This window comes from Scleropages formosus, chromosome 7 (assembly GCF_900964775.1).
Source record: "Scleropages formosus chromosome 7, fSclFor1.1, whole genome shotgun sequence".
Taxonomy (NCBI): Eukaryota; Metazoa; Chordata; class Actinopteri; order Osteoglossiformes; family Osteoglossidae; genus Scleropages; species Scleropages formosus.
The window spans coordinates 3,930,825-3,951,703 of record NC_041812.1 but is presented as its reverse complement, the minus strand read 5'-3'; the positions used below and the strand labels follow the sequence as shown (position 1 = coordinate 3,951,703).

The 20,879-nt window shown below is 48.8% G+C and overlaps 1 long non-coding RNA gene across 1 annotated transcript; it reads left to right on the top strand.

The window, feature by feature from the left end:
- Window positions 1-3,496: 3,496 nt before the first annotated feature.
- On the top strand, window positions 3,497-18,501 carry LOC108927981 (uncharacterized). The gene is made up of 3 exons (XR_001965638.2): window positions 3,497-3,811; window positions 17,861-17,952; window positions 18,162-18,501. It is a non-coding gene; the product is annotated as an uncharacterized LOC108927981 (long non-coding RNA).
- The last annotated feature ends 2,378 nt before the right edge of the window (window positions 18,502-20,879 follow it).

The following is a 20,879-nucleotide window of genomic DNA, read 5'->3' as shown; positions in this document are numbered from 1 at the left end:
TAGCAGTGTAAGTTACCCTGGTGAATGAGGTGTGTGGGCTGATAACACTACACAGAGTTCATTGGAGGGTGTTTTGGAGACAAGCGTCCGCTAAATAAGTAAATGTAAACACCATGGTAGCAGCACTATCCTCCTCCTCACCACTGCTACCCACCCCACTCCTCGATGGCCTCTGCGCCATGCGCAGTCCTCCCCAGCCCTCGGCAGGAACCCTCTGTGACTCAGGCAACTGCTGGAAAGCCTTTTGTAATTTTACTATCAATTACCGCGCTCTCCAGGCCCTACTGCAAGCCATAACGAGAGCCGCATGCTCCGGATTAAACAGGTCGAGGTGACTGGGGAATAAACAGCCATCACTCGACACCCCTCCCCCGCCTCCTCCTCATTATTCTTACTAGGTCTCCATCTCTCGCCACTCCTCTCCTCTTGGCGCTCAGTAAATTTCCCTCTGTCGCCGCCTTGATTTCCATCCATTTTTTTTTCGCTCTTTCCCTCCTTGGCACTCGCCACGCACTGCAACAGGAGATTTACTTGCTCAATCTCGCTCTGCCATCCAAGGGTTGATTTGTGTGTAAACCGAGGCCCGGTGACAGCGGGTTCTGCCTGTGGCTGTGCCGCGGTAGCCTCGGTTGGCCTCGATGTCTGATGGTCATTAGCACTGGAATTAGAGTCGTCTCATCCGAGGCGCCAAATGATTCTCTTACTAGGCTGGCGCACGTGTTCGCAACCAGGCACGGACATGACATTTACATTTTTTTATTTAGCACTTTTCTCCAAAGCGACTTCCAATGAACTCTATGTAGTGTTATCAGTCCACACACCTTATTCACCGCGGTGCCTTACTCTGCTAGATACACCACTTACACTGGGTCACCCTTCCATACATCAGTGGAACACACACACACACACACACACACACACACACACACACACACACACATACAGACACACACACACTCTCTGTCACTGAAACACTATGGAGGAACCTGAACAATATGTCTTTGGACTGTGGGAGGAAACCAGAGCACCCAGAGAACATGCAAACTCCACACAGGCTGAGTGGGGATAAAACCCATGTCCTCTCGCACCACCCAGGAACTGTGAGACAGCAGCACTACTCGCTGTACCACCGCGTCGCCCATAACATGAGGAAAATTGGCTCTTTACCGAGATGCTTCGATGGTCGATGTGCCAAAAGCCATTTTCTGATGGAGATGTGATTGGACAGCAAACCGGCGCTAATCGCAGCAGTGGAAGTGTCGATAAATCGAGAAGTGGTTTGCAGCAGCACTGCCATGTTTCAAGTGGCTCCTGAGTGTCTGGTCCTGGACAGGTGATGATCACCCTGAGCAACCAGCCCTGGAAGAGCGCTCAACCTTAAGGGTCAGGTCCAGGGAAATGGTGGGAAAAGGTACAGTCTTCTCGGGACAAATAAATCAAAATAAAAAAATCAAACCCAAAAACGCTCAATGTACTAACCAGGAACAAATGGCTGATTATTTGTCCTCCATCTGTGCTCCTCTCTTCTGAAGAGCATGAAGGTGAGATCTTGGGGCCAAACTAGAAGTAGTAGCTTTCACCTCCACTGTCCATGGGATTCATTATTTTGGCGTCCCGCTGAAGACGTACTCCCCCCCCCCCCCCCCCCCACACACACACACACACACACACACACACACACACACACACACACACACACACACACACACACACGTAGCCTTGCGCTCAGTGACTCTGGGACAGGCTTTGGACCAAAGCAACCCTGACCAGGACAAGCAGTTATTGAAAAAGGATGGATGGATTCAATAGCCTCAGTCTATCAGCCAAAGTGCTCTCAAGTCACGGAATAATGTCCTTCACCAGTCATGAAATATTATTGAAGTGATCAAATTTGCTTGACCACCTGGTTTTACTTATGTTCCCCTACTCGCCATTTCACTGGTCTCGTGCACGTTTACAGTTAATTCGCCGTTTAGAGACTGACCAAGGCAATACTAAGTGTTCTTGTGGAGGTGACCTCTGTTGCTGCACCGCTGTGATGACATAATTAAGAGCTGGGGAGTTAAGAAAGTGCTTTTCTTCTTAATGGAGAGCACAAAAATGTCCTTTCCAGAAATAACAGCCATCCCAGTGGGCCGTGCCGAGCAAGGCTGTGACCTTTCACCTCACCTCTGCAAGATCCTCATGCGACAAAGACAGCTCTGTACGGGTTTGACAACTTGCTGACCGTCTCCACCTCCAGCCATTTACTCTTTCTTTCAAAGCGAAACTGGTTTGGCTCCTCAAAAGCAAGAAATCCATCCATCCATCCATCCATCCATCCATCCCGAGCAGGGGTCACGGCAAGCCAGAGCCATACCTGGCAATGCAGGTGGCAGGGCCGAGGGGAGGAGGGGTCACACCCAGGATGGGATGCCATTCCATTGCAGGGCACCCAAAACAGGACTCAAACCAGAGGCTCACCACACAGCAGGCACCAGCCCAACCCGCTGCGCCACCATGTCCTGTGCAAAGCAGAAATGCTTATTTGAATTTTAATATACACTTGACCAGGGGGGCGTGGTGGTGGTGCGGTGGGTTTGACCGGGTCCTGCTCTCCGGTGGGTCTGGGGTTTGAGTCCCCTTGGGGTACCTTGTGATGGACTGGCGTCTTGTCCTGGGTGCGTCCCCTCACCCTCCCGCCTCGTGCCCTGTGTTGCCGGGTTAGGCTCCGGCTCCCCGCGACCCCATATGGGACAACCGGTTTCAGATGATGATGATGTATATAGTCTGCCCTCCACATTTACAGGGTTTAGGGATGCAGGACTCCTGCAAAAATGGAAAAACTGCAAATATCTCCAGGCCCCCCAAATTTCAACTCTCAATAATGTTGACCATATTTAACACACAGAAAAGTAAAGCGATACACCGTACTGCAACAGTATGTTTTATATGTTGGGCATCCCCAACCAGAGTGCATAGTCCATTGGTGAACTGAAACGTTTTATTAAAATTGACAGACACACACTCACTCAAACTGTCCAAAATCACTTCTCCCAGTTGGAGTCACAGAGTCTATCCCAGCACCACAGGGCACAGGAGGACACACCCTGGACAGGACACCGGTCTACTGCAAGGCACCTCAAGCGGGACTTGAACCCCACACTCACCAGAGAGGGGGGGCCCAGTGAAACCCATCACACCACCGCACCCCCTGATTATTGAACTTAACTTTTTATAAGAAATTTGTGTGTATATATTTATGGTAGTGAATGATAAAATAGATTAATAATACATATTTTTTTATTTATGACTTACGAAACTTTATTTTTAGTTTTATTTACATTTCCCAGTCTATGAGCCTCGTCCGCGATTTCCCGCAGTAGCCCGCGAAACAAAAAAATTCCCATTTATTTACTGATGGCAGATTCGCAAATAATCAAATCCGCGAAAGTCAAACCCGCGTAAGTCAAGGTTCGAGTGTATATTTCATTTCAATAACAGTCGTCAAGCAACACCTCGACGACCGCGGCCCAGTTTTGGCAGTAAAACTAAATTTTATTCGGTCTTCGCTGAGAGACGCGTCTACGCAGGTCCGTTTGTAGGGTTGCATATGCGTGCGTTTGTTTGCGGTCAAACGGGTGTGGGCGCACCGATTCCCACTATTGATTATGGCTCAGCTTGTTTGTTCTCTCCTTGGTGGGAAGGAGATCCGCCGACCGCAAGCGATGACCTTCCGCCGCAGTCGGCCCAGCGACTGCGCTAAAACACGAAGGAACGCAGGTGTGTGGAAGTACGGAGAGGTCGTACAGGGATACTGCATCACGCGCACGTAAGGATGCGATTCGGTTATCCGCACATTCATAGTCACACGGTCACACAGGCACGAACGCTGCGGTCGAGTTGCACACACAACCCAAGCGGAGGAGGTGCAGTCGGTTTACCGGAGCACGGAAGTGGGAGAGCGGGTGGTTAGTGGTTTGATCTGCTGCCTTTGGACCCGAAGGTTGTGGGTTTGACCCCCTCTCTGGCTGTAGTACCCTTGAGCGAGGTACTTATTCTAGATTACTATAGTAAAAATTACCCAGCTATAGAAACACGTAAATAATGGTGAAGTAATTTAACATTGTAAGGTGCTTTGGAAAAAAGCATCAGGTAAATGTTTACACCGCTGACTTGCAGGTACCGGTCAGTGTCTGAGTAAAATTGTGTTGTTTCTTGTCTCACGGTGCCTGGGTGGTGCGAGGAGACATGGGTTCGATCCCTGCTCGGCCTGTGTGGAGTTTGCACGTTTTCCCTGTGTCTGAGTGGGTTTCCTCCGGGTGCTCTGGTTTACTCCCACACTCCAAAGACATGTATTTCAGATGGACTGGTGGTGTTAAACTGCCATTAGTGTGAGAATGGCTGAGCAAGTGGCACAGCGAGTAGAGCTGCTGTCTCACAGTGCCTGGGCGGTGCGAGAGGATGCGAGTTTGATCGCGGCTCAGTCTGTGCGGAGTTTGCATGTTCTCCCTGTGTCTGCGTGGGTTTCCTCCGGGTGCTCTGGTTTCCTCCCACACTCCAAAGACATGCTGTTCAGGTTCACCCGTAGTGTGTGAGTGACAGAGTGTGTGTGTGTTCCACTGATGTATGGATGAGTGACCCAGTGTAAGTAGTGTATCTAGCAGTGTAAGTCTTTGGGTGCTCTGGTTTCCTCCCACAATCCAAAGACATGCTGTTCAGCTTCCCCAATAATGTGTGAGTGACAGAGAGAGTGTGTTCCACTGATGTATGGATGAGTGACCCATTGTAAGTAGTGTATCTAGCAGTGTAAGTCACCGCGGTGAAGAAGGTGTGTGGGCTGGTACCACTACACAGAGTTCATTGGAAGTTGCTTTGGAGAAAAGTGTCTGCTAAATAAATGTAAAACAGGTGTTTATATGTAAGTGTTTAAACGCAGGTGTAACGTGGGGGGGGGATATTTGCAAATGCCTCTATTGTATCGTGCCATGTTATATATCATAACGTATTGCATCGTATCACGTTATATCAGATTGGCAGATTTGGAATATACTGCTGACTTGGAAACTGTTAAAATACGGTTTGGGGGGGGTGGCTGTTACCTGTCATTGACTATTGAGAGGGTTCTTGTTTCCGCACCGTCGTTCGACATTTCATGAGAAATGCGCCATGCTAAACGGTGCTCATCAGCCACCCTCGGATATTTTGAAAGCAATTAATCAAGGACAAAAAAAAGAGTTATCTCTGTCTCATGTGACCCTGCAGCTTTACAGGGTATAAAAAAAAAAAAACGAAAAGAAAAAAAAACAATGCTGGCAGGTAATTGTTTGAAAAATCTCATTTCTGCCATGCTCCGGAATATAATTGCATATCCACGGCTTAGAAAGAAAAGGCACAAATAGTTTTCCAGACAGAGGAGAACCACACTGAGTTATTATTTCTGTACGTATTGATAAATGGATCATGTTTTCAGACTTGCTATATAAATAAGGGCCACTGCATCATTTTTTGAAGCTTGCTGTGACTCACCATCCTGTGACTGAAATCAGTTCACTTATATCATCAATTTTATAGCTTGTTTTGTGAGACAATGATTACTCTTTACTTTAAAACAGCAAGGCTGGCAGTCCCTCTCCCCCCCCCCCCCCCCCCCAACATTAGGATTTATTACCATAGCAATAATTTAACAAATAATAGCATGCCTTTCATATCTGCTCTTTAAGAGAACACATTAAGAAGAGCTTTAAGCTTTATATTGCTGTAACTCATTGCATCTCGGTGCCTGTAGCATGTTGAAGAAATGAAATTATGGGGCACATTATAGATGAGTTGGTCTAATGGAAGGGCTCTCCTTTTTCTGCCACGGCTTGGGCGTCTTTCTCTTTCGGCACGTGATCCGACCAGTCGCGGACTTACGCGGAAAACATGTCGGATGGGCCTTTAGCGGACGAGACCAGTCCATCACCGCGTTGCAGAGCATCTGTACTTTTGGGAATCTCTCTCCGCTCTTGTGTTATTTCAGGAGGAAGGTAAATATTTGATGCAATCCAGCGGAGAGCTGCTATTAGTCTGGGATAAATACGGCTCAGTCCTCCCACGTGAAGCAGGATGGCTCCAGCCAGCCCTAAAACATACAAGGCAGTGGGATGTGTGTGTCTCGCTGCGGCGTATTACGCGTGTGTCTTTGTGTGTCTGCCTCCTCGTTGTGTGTTTCGGATAATTGGCGCTTTCACCTGTTTCATTACTGTCTCATTTCCCCAAATCAAGTGTTGTTTTTATGGGCGACATGATGGCGCAGCGAGTAGCGCTGCCGTTTCACAGCGCCTGGGTGGTGGGAGAGGACATGGGTTTGATTCCCGCTCGGTGTGTGTGGGGTTTGCACGTTCTCCCCGTGTCTGTGTGGGTTTCTCCCAGGTGCTCTGGTTTCCTCCCACACTCCAAAGACATGCTGCTCAGGTTCCCCCATAGTGTGTGTGTGTGTGTGTGTGTGTGTGTGTGTGTGTGTGTGTGTGTGTGTGTTCCACTGATGTATGGATGAGTGACCCAGTGTAAGTAGTGTATCTAGCAGTGTAAGTCACCGCGGTGAATAAGGTGTGTGGGCTGATAACACTGCATAGAGTTCATTGGAAGTCGCTTTGGAGAAAGCGTCCGTTAAATAAATGTAAATATGCATTTGCATGTATTTTAAGGTGTTTTAAAAAAAAATCAGGCGCATTATCATGCTTTTCTGTGAGGTTTATTCATTGTGTACAAATTCTGGGGTCCCTGAGATTGTCCTGCCTCTGAACACACAGACGTGTGTTGATTTAGCCTATTTGGTCCCCACACACTCGGAAAACACACGGAATATCTTCGTGTCCTTCTTTTAACACCGGGCAGAGCGTCTTCTTCTAGCCATTTCGCCTTCTTTCCCCCTGAAGATGTGCTAATGATCAGGGCTGGAAACGCCGACGTCCCGATGATGGTAATTCATCCGATTGGTGTGTGTTACTGCAGGTGGAGCATGAAGTTTCCCTCCCATCGATTTTGGCAGAGGCAGAAAAATGAGAAGTAGGCTTCTCAGGATCCCCCCAGGACAGTTTAGCTGAACAGTAGCTATGGCAATATTTCTTTACTCTCCCCCCACCCCCAGTATTTCTCCCCGCTCTCTCATTCTCTTTCTCTTTTTCTCTTTTCGGGCCCTATCATCCGAGCCGCTTTGATGCGTGATGTGGGGATCAGAGCCTTGTGAAATAAGAGCTGTTTGTTCCTCTTCTACACAGTGATCAGCGCTGCATCTTTCCCACGTACATGTAAGCAGCCCACTATCCCACTGGTCTCAGAATTTCAGGCACATGATAAAACCCCTTAAGTCCATCACAGAGATGTGATCAATATCTATGTTCCTGACTTGGTATTGGCTTCTTGTCAACACTAATTAAGAAGTCTGCAGGGTTATTTTTAGAATTGTACTCTATTTCAGGGTTATTTTTCTTAAATCAGTGACCCCCATCTCTTATTTTTGTTTATTTATTTAGCAGTTTTCTCCAAAGTGACTTCCAGTGAACTCTGTGTAGTGTTACCAGCCCACACACCTTATTCACCACGGTGACTTACACTGCTAGATACACTACTTACACTGGCTCACTTATCCATACACCAGTGGAACACACACACACACACACACACACACACACACACACACACACACAGACACACACACACTCTCTCTGTCACTCACACACTATGGGTGAACCTGAACAGCATGTCTTTGGAGTGTGGGAGGAAACCAGAGCACCCAGAGGAAACCCCCACAAACAAAGGGAGAACATGCAAACTCCACACAGACTGAGCGGGGATCAAACCCTTGTCCTTTTACACCACCCAGGTGCTGTGAGACAGCAGAAGTACTCTCTGTGCCACCATATTCTAGAAGAGAGATCAAGTTAATTGTTCTGTGTTATATGTAGAGAGAGCGAGTGTGAGTGTGTGTGTGTTCTGTCCTGTTTTCGTCATTTGACAGCTCATCCAACTGAATTGTACATCTACTTTTGTTTATCCAGAGGGGCAAAAATATGAATAGTTTCATTCATTGCTTGATTTGTTTTAAAATGAGTAGCTCATTTTTGTCAGGGAGGGCAGGGTGCAGGTGACGGGATGGGATGGACCTACTGGCAGGATGACTTTAACAGCATCGTGGCCAAGACGCTGGGTCTCAGCCTGCACGAAGCAGGCCATGGGGGCACACACCATCCTCTCAGTGTTCAGCGGTTTGACCCCTGCGGTCCTGGCAAAGCAGAACTCCGACAGCCTCCTCATCTCCCAGGCTGCGGGAAAAAGAAAGAAAGAAAAAAAAAAAAAACGTTTGGCTACAGCTTCAACTGGACCCACAGGCTCCAGGTCGGCTCCTCGTCCCACTGCCTTGACATGGGTCACTCTAGCCTGAACTTCCTGAAAATAAGCGTGACGACACACCAAGAACGTGATTCGCCATTTGTTTCCGTCAACAAACTCGGTCTCTCAAGCGAAAACTTCCCTCCTTCAAAGCAGCTTGTTGGATTTTTTTCTCCTTGTCTTCTTTTCTTTGGTCCTTATTTCTGACTTTGTTCGCTTTCCTCAGCAACGGGAAGATGCCCCAGATTTTTTCTTCCCCAAACATTTCTTTTCATTGATAAGAACTTTGGCTGCAGTAAAACTTGGTAAAACACAATGCTACTGTGTGCATTAGTGAAGGTATCTAAACGGGGTTCTACTCTAACATGATAGTTGGACATGTGCACCTTTCTGCCCTGACTTGACCCAACAGTTTTTAGGAGCAGCTGCTGCTGTTTGAGTTCGATGGTCAGCATATACTGCGCAAGCAGAAGAAGAGCTGGACCTCAAGCAAACTCTCACCCGGTTGGTCACACACCTGTGTGAAGAAGGTGGACATCATCTTCTCCCTCCACAAGGGTGTCATCTCTCATATCAGCACTCATTACATCATCTAGTTGTCTGCCCAGTCCCACAAAGGGACACTCACGTAGTCCTCCGCCCTGTCCAAAGAGACACTCATCTAGTCCTTTGCCCAGTCCCTCAAAGGGACACTCATCTAGTCCTCTGGCCGGTCCCTCAAAGGGACACTACTCTTGTTCTCTGCCCAGTCCCACAAAGGGACACTCATCTAGTCCTCTGCCCGGTCCCTCAAAGGGACACTCACGTAGTCCTCTGTCCGGTCCCACAAAGGGACACTCACGTTGTCCTCTGCCCGGTCCCACAAAGGGACACTCATCTAGTCCTCTGGCCGGTCCCTCAAAGGGACACTACTCTTGTTCTCTGCCCAGTCCCACAAAGGGACACTCACGTAGTCCTCTGCCCGGTCCCACAAAGGGACACTCACGTTGTCCTCTGCCCGGTCCCACAAAGGGACACTCATCTAGTCCTCTGGCCGGTCCCTCAAAGGGACACTACTTTTGTTCTCTGCCCAGTCCCACAAAGGGACACTACTCTTGTCCTCTGCCCAGTCCCTCAAAGGGACACTCATCTTGTTCTCTGCCCAGTCCCACAAAGGGACACTCATCTAGTCCTCTGCCCAGTCCCACAAAGGGACACTCATCTAGTCCTTTGCCCAATTGCACAAAGGGACACTACTCTTGTCCTCTGCCCAGTCCCAGAAAGGGACACTCATCTAGTCCTCTGCCCGGTCCTTCAAAGGGACACTCACGTTGTCCTCTGCCCAGTCCCACAAAGGGACACTCATCTTGTCCTCTGCCCAGTCCCACAAAGGGACACTCATCTAGTCCTCTGCGCTGTCCCTCGCTTAGTTCCTCTAGCAGATCTTTGTCTAGTAGCTCAGCTATTCCCTCCCCTGGTCTCTTCCCGCGTCCCCCAGAAGTACTCGGATGCAAAGTGCTTTTTATTTCCCTCCCTCTTTGAAGCCTGTTACGCATTGACGTTTCTATCACTTTCCCATCTTCTCTTGTTTCTACTCCCTTTGCTCCATATGACCTCCAGTCACTTCCAGCTCACTGTGGCTCCGGCAGGATCGCTGTCCTTCTGGTCCCCACATTGCCGATGGGGAGGTGCCCCCTCGCCCCAAATATATACTACCTAAGACTCCCCCCAACCTGCCCGCCCCACCCCCAGAGGACGGCCCGAGATGGATCGGCTTTGCCTGAAACAGCGAGCAGCACAAATCACTTCCCAAATTGAAAGCGACACCTCCGGTGCCCCTCCCACCCGAACTTTGCAGATTTATTGTCTGCTGCGCTGATCTTGGGAATGGGGCAGCGTGTGATTGATTCCCCCCAGCCGTCCCCGTTCCCTGCGAGGTACCGGAGCGAAGCGGGACGCGTTGACAGACGCCAGTTCCAGGATTCCCCCTGGACAGGAAGTGCACACTTCAGGCTGAACGTGCTTTTTGCCCAGGATCTCCCAGTTCATCATCCTTACACTTCGTCCGCTACCACTTCTTACTCTTCTCCCTCCATCTCCACACCCATTTGTTCCCTGTTCAGATTGTGTGCCCCGGTGCTGTATTATGGCGGTTATGAGAATCGGTGGATTGCATGGGATTTTGCAGGTCTCGTGATCCACGGCAGGGAGCCGCTTCCCCCTCATCTGGCCTTGCTTTGAGACGGAGGCGCGTTTCCACGGCGATTGGCTTGAGGTGCTCGGTTGGAAGGGTGCTGACGGAGCGACGGCTGAAAAATTCGGGTACCTTGCGCCGCACCCTTGTTCGTTCACACGCGTTCCTGTGCTCGTTGTTTTCACGCGCGTGTTGGTGTCCACCCATTGCGCCGGGGACACGGGAACTGATGGACTGGAGGGAGAACAAGGACGGCAAGAGGAGAAGATGTAGTACGCTCGAGGAATTAGACGGACAATCAAGTCATCCCCATCCGCAGTTTTGCAGAGCCTACAGGAAAATGAAAAATGGATGAACGTGCAGCGTTACGCCCTTTCGGGTCTCAAAGGGGCTTCGTTTTACTCCAGGCACTGCAGAACCAGGCTGCTGCACTTCTTGCCATAACCAGCAGATGGTAGTGCGATGCTGAGTTGGGGGAGGGGGGGGTTAGGCCGGCGTAGCGGCAAGGGCAGGTGGAACGGTGGCTGAGATCCCAACAGACGAGAGCAACCCCAGCTGTAGAGCGACGGGCCGCTCCGGGGGGAGTTAACCGCGTCCTGCTGTGGCGCTAACAGAATTAGCGATGAGCGATGGCTGCCGGGACCACATCCAAAGGACGCCCATTGCTCACGACTGGCAAAGTGAGCCTCTGACATTGACACATGTACAGTGAGATCAGCCTGTCTAGAGCACCGGCGACGGCAATTATTTTACATTTCCTAAAGACTTTCAAACGTGCCGGATGGGAGAAACCCGGACTGTGCTGCGGCCCGGTAAACGGCGGAGAACAGATGCGCCGATCATGATAATGAGGGGTGTAGCTGCGTTTTCCGGCGGCGCCAGTTTCCTCGCAGTGTTGTCTTCCAGTGTCACTACAGCCCAGATTAACTCTGCAGGAACTGAGCGCACGGGGCTGCTAAGGAAGTCAACAGGAAGAACAGAGGCTGTGCGCTGGGGTGGCCCGGGGGGTGGGGGGAGGGGGGGGGTCCTCGGAGCGCATCTGACGTACGGGAAAACGAAAAAGACTCGTCCCCTCTGCGCTTTGCTCTCGAGCGTCGACCCGTTTGCCTGACACGAAGAAGGGAGCGTGTGGTTTCCACCGCGGTTGCCGTGTCAGCGATGCCTGGCGTTTCCGTGCAACGAGAACGGCGAACAACACCTCGATCTCTTTGATCTGTCCACGTGCGCCGTTCGGGTCCACGTTACCGTGCCGCGCGTTCCCGAACCGTCCCGCCAGGCCCCGAGAGCGATTTCCGTCAGTTGTCAGATCCAAGCGAAGAGCAGAGCTCTTCCTTCGCTCTATAAAAAGACAAAGGAGAGCCGAGGAAAAACCCTTGATTACTTTTAATTGCAACTTCCCAGATCTCATGATTTTCCTTCAACGCTTTCCACCGACTTTTTTTTTTTTTTTTAAATCTCCGGAAGATGTAGTGTTCTGTCTCACCTTCTCTCTTTTTTTTCCATCCGGCTCTGTAGTGATTGGATCGGGCCGATCACGCCACTGGAAGGGATGGGTGGGTTGATGGGTGGGGGGGGGGGTGTGTGAAGGAGGACGAGGAGGAGTAGGAGGAAGGAGAAGTTGTGGCTGTATCTTCGAATAGAGACTCCTTGCAGGAGACAGATGTGCACGGACAACGTTCTTCCGCCCATGGCCATCTCCTCATCTTATGCAAAATAAAAAATTAATCCCTCTCAGCCGGAGCACTTAAGAGAAGGGCATTTTTTCGTTTTCACCGCGCCTCTGCTTTGACAGGAAGTTGTCTTCGACACACAAACTGGCCCGACCCCAGTTTTGGCCCAAAACCCAAGACTACCGCTTAAATGCTCAGGCATCTCCTTTTATTATTAAGGCATTTACATTTATTTATTTAGCAGACATTTTTCTCCAAAGCAACTTCCAATGAACTCTATGCAGCGTTATCAGCCCACACACCTTATTCACCGCGGTGACTTACACTGCTAGATACACTACTTATACTTGGTCACTCATCCATACATCAGTGGAACACACACACTCTCTCTCTCTGTCACTCACACTATGGGCGAACCTGAACAGCATGTTTTTGGAGTGTGGGAGGAAACCAGAGCACCCGGAGGAAACCCACACAAACATGGGGAGAACATGAGAACTCCACACAGACTGAGCAGGGATCGAACCCACATCCTCTCGCTCCACCCCAGCACCGTGAGACAGCAGCACTGCTCTGTTTCCGCTACTGCATTTTTGTTTGCGTTACGATTCCCTGAGGTTCATGATTACCGCCCGAGGTTCCCGAAGCCGCAGAATGCAGCCAGGCCTTCCTGTTGGCTTGTAAATGTGGCTTATTTATGAGAACCCGTCAGCTCCGGATGCCAGCTTTTCATGGTACTCTTCTGAAAGGAACACCAAGGTGAAGGAGGTGGTCATTAATCCAGAGCTTTGACTGCTCTTATTTTCCCGTCACTCAACGCTACCGGTGGCTCTCGAGTTTGTGGACGTAGAGCGATGGGCTGTCCAGAGCTTTGCTCCAGTCAATCATTAGGGATGGATGCATTCTTCTCGTAAAAGCTGTCTTGGCAGTGATTGGCACTGACATCAACGCTTGGCTCTGTTCGTGGAGCACCAGGGATTCAGCTCTCGCAATGCGGATGGGTCCTGAACACTCTCCACCTGGTAGCTGTACTGCAGTATTACCATAGCAGCTGCCGAAACACTCGCGCCAGGCGTAGGGTGCTCCTTAAATCTCGCCTTCTGCAATTATGTACAAATTCGAACACTGAAATGCTGAGATTTTGCAGGGCGGCAATGGGGGCACAGCGAGTCGTGCTTCTGTCTCACAGCACCTGGGTGGTGCGAGAGGACATGGGTTTGATCCCCGCTCAGTCTGTGTGGAGTTTGCGTGTCCTCCCCGTGTCTGTGTGGGTTTCCTCTGGGTGCTCTGGTTTCCTTCCACACTCCAAAGCGTGCTAGAGGTGCTCAGGGCGTTTGAGCGCTCACGTCCCCGCACATCGCCGTCCGGCCCGCGTTTCCCCTCAGGGCCGTCCCATTCTGGTTGTACCGAGGTCGAGCATTTACGGCCAGGCAGCACAATACGCGAAACGTGCCGGCTTTCACGGTGACGGCGGAAGAACTTCCCGAGCGATTTCCTTCGGTCGCCCCTCGCACCACAGCCACACCCCTGCTCTCATTCTCACCTGTTTTTTTTAACCGTCTCTCCCTCTTTCTGCAGAACGCTGCAGCAAATCAGTGTGCATCTGTTACCAAGGAAACCCCTCATGCCACCCCCCCCGAACCTCCTCCCACCCGCACCCCCTCCCCCCATTCCCTTCTGGAATAGTGAAACACAATGAGAAACTGCTAGAAAGAGGGAATTAAATGAGATCCAGGGCTCCCCCCCCAATAAGAGCCAGAGACCAGCTTGGCAGCGGGGCACCGGGGTAGGAGGGATAGGGCTGTGGGGTCGGGGAGCTTAGGGAGATTTGAGGTTTATTTATCCGTCTCAGAGCGTGACGGCCATATGTGAGGTGTGTCAGAAGCGTGCCACAGGCTGCTTTATTGCGGAAGAATGGGAGGTGGGAGGGGAAGGGGGGGGGGTGCCCCATTAGTGCTGCTGCTTTCCTCAGTTATTCATTAGGGGCCAGCGTGTAATTCCTGCCTGGATCGATACCTCTGGGGCCTGCGGGTCCCACGGGGGCCTCCCTGTGGCTACTGGCAGCATATGGGGCCTGGTGTTAATGACGGCACGAGTCGCGCTGTCACACCCTGGAGGCCCGGGGGGTCGGAAGGGGCCCCACCAATGTGATTAAAGCCATGTTTGGTGACAATTAAGCACCCTTCAAGTTGCAGGCTTCGGGCTGCTGGGGACGTCGGGGGGGTACCAGCTGAGGACTGGTTCAGGTGGCACTCCCAGTTCTAATCCGCCTCCTGAATTAATCATGTCCCAATCAAACCTCCTGTAGTCACAAGCACATCGCTGCCTTTATTAAAACCACCGAAGTGTCAGGAATTAATCAACTTACCCTCTATTATTTGATTTATTTACTCAGACAAAAGGAGAGCGATTCAGTGCGTTGGAGTACGTCAGCGATCCTAACCATGTGTTCCCCTCTGTCATTTTTTTCTGGTTCCCATAAACCCCCCCCAAACCCTACATCCTTAGCCCCCCAGACCTTCATTCTGGCTTAAGTCCCAGCGGTCCATGGAAATAATTACTGGTGGGACAGGAGGTGCAGACAGCCGGTCGACAGCCCCTCATTCATACTAAATGCCCCCCCTCCCCACCCCCTTACCCCTTCTCCCCCAGGGTGTTGCGGGGCCAGGATAAACATTTGTTTGTGCAGTGTTCCATGTCGGTCCGCTTACTTGAGCACGAAACAAAAGAGCCCCACTGACATATGCAGGGAGATGTAGAAGTTGTTCTCTGGCATGTAGAGTGCATTTCTAAAACCCTTAGATCAGACACGCCCCATTTATTACTTGACAATTTCCACAATTACTGCGTTCTGAGGTGTACTTACATTCGGGTGCAAAGGGTTTTCTTCCTAAAGCCCTGTATGATCACTGTTGTTCTGGTTTCCTGCCTTCCATTCAACATTACTGAATGTCAAGTATCCCCCCGTAAGCAGGGTAGCGGTATGTGATGTCCAATTCTGTAGGTTAGTCACCTTAACTCGTTCACTTCTGCCCGCCTGGTGGTCCCACGCACGAGAGGTAAAGCGCAAAGGTTCTCGGTTCTGGCTCCGTCGTGATGGAACGGGGAGGGCTTCCCCCTCTCACTCAGAACTGCTGAATCTCTGTCCACATCTAAAAAAGGTCTGAAAACTCACCTCTTCCAGACTCACTTACCCCATCATCTCTTAAATTCATGTAAGGTGTAAATGTTCTTGCACCATAACTTTAGGATGATGCCGGATAAACCTTTACACAGCTACTCCTGTAATGTAATGTAAATGTTTATATGTTTCTCAAAAAAAAATGATGACTAGGAGGGTGATCAGGAATCGTCGATATTCTGGAAAGTTTTATGCAGCTACTCGTGTGATGAACATTGGTTCATATGGTGGAAAGAAACGAACTAACTGCACTTAAGAATCACACGTCTGCATCTAAGTGTCTCTTCTACTAATGTAATGTACACATCTATTTTCCATGAGATGTACGTCGCTTCGGAGAAAAGCGTCCGATAAATGAATAAATGCAAATGTAAATTTAGTTTTCCCAGAGGAAAACACACCATTCCCCCTCTAGACAGACCAGCTTCACTGCTTTTCCTCCCGAAGCTCCTGTAGGCAGCATATAGAATAAAGATACACCTGTATTGGATAAGGAGATTTGTTCAAGTCTCCTGTGTCTTCTTGGTTCCAAATACTGAGTTTAACTGAAACAACTAGTTAAGTACATCAGCAAGGTTAGTATAAAATCTAGCTGCATCAATGAACAGCATTGCAAGTTGCTTTGGACGAAGGGAATAAGTAAAAATGCACGTATTTCCGTTGAAGTTGATTAGTGCCGATGTTATGGGATTCGGTGCAAGACCCGGTCTGCATGTGGAGACTCAGAAAGGGGGGTCCACTGGACATGTTGAAACGCGTCTGGTGATACATGGTGTGGACCTGTCTCTCCTGCCTGCCAGCTCTGGACGGGGGTGTGAAGGCCGTTGTTTGCTGACTCGGCAGTCAATGAGTGGGACGTGAGCAGCATGGTGAGAACCTCAGGTCAGATCTGGACAGAGGTACAAGGTTCCCACCAGGAATGGCTCTAGCAAGGTCCATTCATGGAAATCTCCTCTCATTTTAAAAAAAAAAAAGTGTGATGGGAACGTTGGGGGGAATCTCGGCCGGAGAAGGAAATCTGGCTGCGAAGTGGTAGGATGTTATTGCAGGAGATTTGCTGGGACGTTCAGTCAAAGTGTAGAAGGCATGAGGGGGTGAGTTGAAGGATCATCTCAGGTCTGTAAAATGCAGTCTGAATTTCGAGCAACTAGGTGACATCAATATGAGCTCGTGGGGGTTCGCTCCGTAGCCGAGTTGACCTCCGGGACAAGATGGGAGAAGGCAGAACCCAGGCTGTGGTTTGGGTCCAGCTTGGTACTGACATCAGTCCCCCAACACACTAATGGATAATTCAAAGCAGATGTGGGTTTCTCCATAAACTGCTTCTCAACGTCTGGCCCTGTCGCCACGGAGCTCCGATCTCACCTCTGAACCTTCTTGGTTCCCTCTCTATTTATACCTCTGGACAGTAATTTATTTCTAGTAATTTTTTTTTCCATTTTTAATAAGTTATTTACCTTTTCCTGCTCCAATAATTTCTCCATCTGGCGTAAATTATTAAAAAAAAATCTGACAGAAGAACATAACTCATGTCAGGTACAGTAGCAGCCCTTTTCCACTCAAGATGAGCCATATTCTATGAATGAGCATTAGGGAATTCCTGATCAGCAATCAATTAACGGTCCAATTCAGCCACATTAATTGCCATAAAATGCTCAGCTTGGTGGGCCCTCCTGATCAAGCTGTAAGACGCCTGCCATGACAATCCACACTGGTGTAAAATATTTACACTTCAGGACTGTGTTTGAACGGGGTTGCTAAAGTATACGTCTTGAAAATCATGAAATAATAAATGAAATTAAATGAATGAAATAGGTGACAGGTGAGGAAAAAAGTGAGAACAAAATGATCGTTATAAAATTGTCATCGTATGCTGTGCAAAACCCATCACAGTTATTTCTCAGTTTATAATGCAGGGTAATTTCTACCGTATCCATGCAGGGTTCCAGGTATGTAATGCACACGTTGTGTTTTGCGTGAGACGTATGTAGCTTTGGAGTAAAGCATCTGCAAAACGGATAAACACCTTATTCGAGGGTTCTACATTCAATTATTTAGCTGATGCTTTTGTCCAAAGTGATTTACAGCTTTTTACTTATTTTACAGGTAGGTAATTTTCTTTACTGGAAAAATGATTTTAGGGTGAGTACCTTGTTCAAGGGTTTTACAGCTGGAGGTGAGATTGAACCTCTGACTTTTGGGTCCAAAGACAGCAGCTCTAACTCCTGTACTACAGTACTTTCAGTGCCTTGCACTGAAAGGAAGGATGTGGGTTCCAATCCCTGCTCCTACTGTAAGTCAGTCAGTTGCACTGAAAGGAAGGATGTGGGTTCCAATCCCTGCTCCTACTGTAAGTCAGTCAGTTGCACTGAAAGGAAGGATGTGGGTTCCAATCTCTGCTCCTACTGTAAGTCAGTCAGTTGCACTGAAAGGAAGGATGTGGGTTCCAATCCCTGCTCTGATCACCTTGTTGCCTGCTTTTAGGGCCCATCAAAGCGGTTTGTGAGTTCACATGATTCACCTGGTGTCTGCGTGCCGTCCAAATGGTGAGGAAGAGGAACGTGAAGGCTGATGAGGTGACAGTGAAAGCTCGACTTTTCCCGATGGCGGCGTCGGCGTGACCTGCCATGGATCGTTCCCGTGTTTCAACTGTGATAGCAGTCCTGGGTGGGGGCGGCTCTTTGGAACGTGCCGAATTAACCCGCTGCTCCGCTAATCCCTGCCTTTCTTTGAGGCTTTTAAGAGTTGTTTGGTCCCTCACATGTTTGTTCCCGCTCTCCTGCAGCTACACAGATCTCCACGTCCATGAGAGCGAACACTTGGGATGGAAGGGAGAACGTCGCTGCACACCGAATGGAGTGGAATTAGAAGTTCAGTTTGCTGTGCTTTGAACTCAATGGGGAGGTTTTCACACCCTGGTTTGGGGGGTACACCTGGTGAACAGTACTGCCCCTTCCCCCAGTTGAGGATGACCTGTGAAATAATGGGAAAAGAGGTCCATCCCTCAGAGGGATTCAGATCTGCAGCTACTGCAGCTACAACCCTTCCCCACCCAAACCCAATGCTTCTTTGACTTTGATCATTTTTCCAGGTTATGGTGGCCCTTGCATCCAAAAATCTCCTGTTTTTTCACCCTCGTTCTGTGAATAAAGAACAAATAATGAATTGAAAAAGTCAAAGTCAACTTTGTCACTTCCACAATATGTTTGGAACGTACATCGGCGTGAAATGGCATTTCTCCTGGACCACGGTGTGACACAGAGGACAACATACACTATTACTGCTAGAGTAAAGGTCACAGTAACTAACTACTAAACTAAGGTGTGTCGATATGGAAGGTATTAAAGAAATAAAGCAGCTACACTTGGGATGGGCACCAATTAAGTTTCAGCAGAGACTGATAGGGACCTGAGAGGACAATCTCCGCAGACCATATGAAAGCGGCTGGTGTCTTTCTGGATGGGGAGGGTTGGTTCCGTTGTCGGAGTTCGAGGATTCTGGTACGTAATGGATGGTTATGGGTGATACAGAGAGTTCAGGATCCTGACAGCTTGGCACCTGGCATCTTATCCTGACAGGTTAGACTTCCTTCCACGGCATGCAGTGTCATCAGCGGAGAATAATACCGTGTTGACGGTTCCAACGGTCCCACATCGTGCGTGCAAACATCTGTCCTTTGTCCTCCTCCATTAAAACTGGTTTGAGCCAGAGCACTGCAGGTTCCACAGGCTATCATGTTTTGTGTGTTCCTCTCCTCTGCTCTCCAAGTGAAAAGCACTCCATGGTGTTACGGTGGCGACAGCACCCCGGGAGGCACAGCAGTACAATGATACAGGCACCGCTGCAGATGACTTCATTGTGCCACATTAGGAGTCTGTTCCAAGTATGCCGCTCGCCACGGGAGGATCTCCTTCCCCTGTCCTCCCAGGGCCTTTCGTGCTGATGCCATTGCAGCAAAAGTCAAGCAGATCTCCTCTCCATCCTCCCGCCTCCTCCAGCAGTCCTAGGCGCCATCCCCATAGCTCATCTTCCCCCCTACCCCTAATGTGTCATTCTGTCACGTACTGCGTTGAGGTCCCCGCGTGGACATTTCGCACATGCCGGACTTTACATAAGCGAAGGCTTTTGGCATCCGGAGAGCGCGGCTCGAGAAACACTGTCCCCGCACATCCGACATATGCTTGAATCAATAATTCATTAAAAACACAGCTATAATGTAATAAACAATTGAGACGGAGTTACGGGGAGCCGGAATTTGCATAATGGGAAACAAGAGTCGAGCTTTATCTAATAACGCATGCAAGTGCTTCCCAGCTTTGTAATGTGCAGGTAATTAATTCTCGGGGAAGAAAAAAAATGGAGCAGAAAGGAAAACCTGCTGTTTTATGGTAGAGGTAATCTCCCTCCTTCCATTGCCCATACTCCCGGCACGTTTCTATTATCGTCTGGTCTTTTTTCTGAGGGTTTGAGGTTGTGACTTGGGGGAACATGTCATTGCACCAACCCCAGTGGCATTGCACCAAACCCCTGTCCTCGAGCCACTGATGCTGTACGTGGACCAGCTGATGTAATATGTGATGGGGGGGGTGGTCAAGCAAAGCATATGGCTCGGTGGTTCATCAGCCAGAGCGGGGGGTGATTTCTGCAATATAATGTCACCGTAGGGAGACGCTATATAAGTTGACCAACGCAAAACACACCTTCCTCATTGAATTCCATGGGATAAACGTTGACGAAGGTAGGTGCACGTGCACGTGATCGAAAAACACTTTATGTAAGGTGTATTAAACTTTTTCTGCTCCATGTCATAAACAAACAAACAAAATGAAGCCATTTAACCTTTGGTGTATTATTTATTCATAACTTTGCATAATTTTCTGTTGTAAATGCTGATAAAGTAAAATATGGCATGCAAATACGTAAGTAGGATACTGTCGTTCATTATAAGGTTTTAATTGATTAACTGACTAGAAATAGACAGGCCTACACAATATATAATTAAAATTCAAAGTGAAATTTTTGATTATACAGGCAGTTTAGTGTGACTTGAAGTACATTTACAGTCCTTATATGTCATTGTTTCTACAGTATGGGAAAAAAAATCTTGATTTAACTACTCAGCTACAGGCTTTTCACTGTTTATGATGTTATTTATTTGGCACTTCATCCAGAACAATGCTTTTTTTAATCTAATCCACACTCTTGTTGTGTCCTGGCTACGATTTACAAATTAGAAAGTAAATTGTGTTCCTGAAAGGCTGAAATAACCGATAAGAAAAGTGGAGAGGAATTGATTAAATAATCTGATTAATTTAAAAAGATTAAATAAATTCTAATTCACAGCAAATCCAGAGAAAAAATGTGCCAAGTAAACAGTGAATGAGAAATTTTTATTTTTCTAATCATAATTTTTAATTAATGCCTGTAATGAGATTTAATTCAATTAGAAGTCTGTTAATTGTACAGTCTCTACGCTCACAGTAAAATCTCAGAGCAACCAAAT